Below are 3,648 nucleotides of genomic sequence, written 5' to 3' on the forward strand. Positions count from 1 at the left end.
TTCATGTGTCTGTTGGCCATTTGGATGTCTTTGGGAAAATGTCTGTTCATGTCTTCTGCCCATTTCTTGATTGGATCATTTGTTCTTTGGGTGTTGAATTTAAGAAGTTTTTTATAGATTTTGGATACTAGCCCTTTATCTGATATGTCATTTGTAAATATCTTTTCCCATTCTGTCGGTGGTCTTTTGGTTTTGTGGACTGTTTCTTTTGCTGTGCAAAAGCTTTTTATCTTGAAGTCCTAATAGTTCAGTTTTGCCCTTGCTTCCCTTCCCTTTGGCGATGTTTCTAGGAAGAAGCTGCTGCAGCTGAGGTCAAAGAGGTTGCTGCCTGTGTTCTCCTTTAGGATTTTGATGGACTCCTGTCTCACGTTTAGGTCTTTCAACCATTTGGAGTCTATTTTTGTGTGTGGTGTAAGGAAATGGTCCAGTTTCATTCTTCTGCATGTGGCTGTCCAATTTTCCCAACACCATTTGTTGAAGAGACTGTCTTTTTCCCTTGGACATTCTTTCCTGCTTTGTCGAAGATGAGTTGACCAAAGAGTTGAGGGTCCATTTCTGGGCTCTCTATTCTGTTCCATTGATCTATGGGTCTGTTTTTGTGCCAGTATCATACTGTCTTGATGATGACAGCTTTGTAATAGAGCTGGAAGTCCGGAATTGTGATGCCGCCAGCTTTGCTTTTCTTTTTCAACATTCTTCTGGCTATGCGGGGTCTTTTCTGGTTCCATACAAATTTTAGGATTATTTACTCCATTTCTTTGAGAAAAGTGGATGGTATTTGGATAGCGATTGCATTAAATGTGTAGATTGCTCTAGGTAGCATTGACATCTGCACAATATTTGTTCTTCCAATCCATGAGCATGGAACGTCTTTCCATTTCTTTGTGTCTTCTTCAATTTCTTTCCTGAGTATTTTATAGTTTTCTGAGTACAGATCCTTTGCCTCTTTGGTTAAATTTATTCCTAGGTATCTTATGGTTTTGGGTGCAGTTGTGAATGGGATCGACTCCTTGATTTGTCTGTCTTCTGTCTTGTTGTTAGTGTATAGGAATGCCACTGATTTCTGTGCATTGATTTTATATCCTGCCACTTTACTGAATTCCTGTATGAGTTCTAGCAGTTTTGGGGTGGAGTCTTTTGGGTTTTCCACGTAAAAGTATCATATCATCTGCAAAGAGTGAGTTTGTCTTCATTGCTGATTCAGATACCTTTTATTTATTTTTTGTTGTTGTTGTCTGATTGCTGTGGCTAGGACTTCTAGTACTTTGTTGAATAGCAGTGGTGATAGTGGACATCTCTGCTGTGTTCCTGACCTTAGGGGGAAAGCTCTCAGTTTTTCCCCAATGAGAATGATATTTGCTGTGGGTTTTTCATAGATGGCTTTTATGATATTGAGGTATGTACCCTCTATCCCTATACTCTGAAGAGTTTTGATCAAGAAAGGATGCTGTACTTTGTCAAATGCTTTTTCTGCATCTATGAGAGGATCATATGGTTCTTATTCTTTCTTTTATTAATATATTGTATCACATTAATTGATTTGCAGATGCTGAACCAGTCTTACAGCCCAGGGATAAATCCCACTTGGTCATGGTGAATAATCCTTTTAATGTACTGTTGGATCCTATTCGCTAGTATTTTGGTGAGAATTTTTGCATCCATGTTCATCAAGGGTATTGGTCTGTAATTCTCCTTTTGTATGGGGTCTTTGTCTGGTTTTGGGGTCAAGGTAATGGTGGCCTCATAAAATGAATTTGGAAGTTTTCCCTCCATTTCTATTTTTTGGAACAGTTTCAGAAAAATAGGTATTAATTCTTCTTTAAATGTTTGGTAGAATTCCCCTGGGAAGCCATCTGGCCCTGGGCTTTTGGTTGTTGCGAGATTTTTGATGACTGCTTCAATTTCCTTAGTGGCTATAGGTCTGTTCACGTTTTCTATTTCTTCCTGGTTCAGTTTTGGTAGTTGATACATCTCTAGGAATGCAACCATTTCTTCCAGGTTATCTAATTTGCTGGTATATAGTTGTTCATAATATGTTCTTATAATTGTTTGTATTTCTTTGGTGTTGGTTGTGATCTCTTTTTCATTCATGATTTTGTTGATTTGGGTCCTTTCTCTTTTCTTTTTGATAAGTCTGGCCAGGAGTTTATCAATCTTGTTAATTCTTTCAAAGAACCAGCTCCTAGTTTCATTGATCTGTTCTACTGTTCTTTTGGTTTCTATTTCATTGATTTCTGCTCTGATCTTTATTATTTCTCTTCTTCTGCTGGGTTTAGGCTTTATTTGCTGTTTTTTCTCCAGCTCTTTTAGGTGTAGGGTTAGGTTGTGTATTTGAGACCTTTCTTGTTTCTTGAGAAAGTCTTGTATTGCTATATACTTTCCTCTTAGGACTGCCTTTGCTGCATCCCAAAGATTTTGAACAGTTGTGTTTTCATTTTCATTGGTTTCCATGAATTTTTTAAATTCTTCTTTAATTTCCTGGTTGACCCATTCATTCTTTAGTAGGATGCTCTTTAGCGTCCATGTATTTGAGTTCTTTCTGACTTTCCTCTTGTGATTGAGTTCTAGTTTCAAAGCATTGTGGTCCAAAAATATGCAGGCAATGATCCCAATTTTTTGGTACTGGTGGAGACCTGATTTGTGACCTAGGATGTGATCTATTCTGGAGACTGTTCCTTGGGCACTAGAGAAGAATGTGTATTCTGTTGTTTTGGGATGGAATGTTCTGAAGATATCTGTGAAGTCCATTTGGTCCAGTGTGTCATTTAAAGTCTTTATTTCCCTGTTGATCTTTTGCTTAGATGATCTGTCCATTTCAGTGAGGGGGGTGTTAAAGTCCCCTATTATTGTATTGTTGTTGATGTGTTTCTTAGCTTTTGTTATTAATTGGCTGCTCCCATGTTAGGGGCATAGATATTTACAATTGTTAGATCTTCTTGTTGGATAGACCCTTTAAGTAGGATATAGTGTCCTTCCTCATCTCTTATTATATTCTTTGGTTTAAAATCCAATTTGTCTGATATAAGGATTGTCACCTCAGCTTTCTTTTGGTGTCCATTGGTATGGTAAATGGTTTTCCACCCCCTCACTTTCAATCTAGAGGTGTCTTTGGGTCTAAAATGAGTCTCTTGCAGACAGCATATCAATGGGTCTTGTTTTTTTATCCAATCTGATACGCTGTGTCCTTTGACTGGGGCATTTAGCCCATTTACATTCAGGCTAACTACTGCAAGATATGAATTTAGTGCCATTGTATTCCTTGTAAGGTGACTGTTACTGTATATTGTCTGTGTCCCTTTCTGCTCTATGTTACTTTTAGGCTCTCTCTTTGCTTAGAGGACCGCTTTCAATATTTCTTGGAGGGCTGCTTTCGTGTTTGCAAATTCCTTTAGTTTTTGTTTGTCCTGGAAGCTTTTTATCTCTCCTTCTATTTTCAATGACTGCCTAGCTGGATGTAGTATTCTTGGCTGCATATTTTTCTCATTTAGTGCTCTGAATATATCATGCCAGTCCTTTCTGGCCTGCCAGGTCTCTGTGGATAGGTCTTTTATCAATCTAATGTTTCTACCATTGTAGGTTACAGATCTCTTCTCCTGAGCTGCTTTCAGGATTTTCTCTTTGTCTCTGAGACTCGTAAATTTTACTATT

This window comes from Callorhinus ursinus, unplaced genomic scaffold (genome assembly GCF_003265705.2).
Source record: "Callorhinus ursinus isolate GAN/ISIS: 27379988/994484 unplaced genomic scaffold, GSC_fseal_2.0 scaffold10, whole genome shotgun sequence".
Lineage (NCBI taxonomy): Eukaryota > Metazoa > Chordata > Mammalia > Carnivora > Otariidae > Callorhinus > Callorhinus ursinus.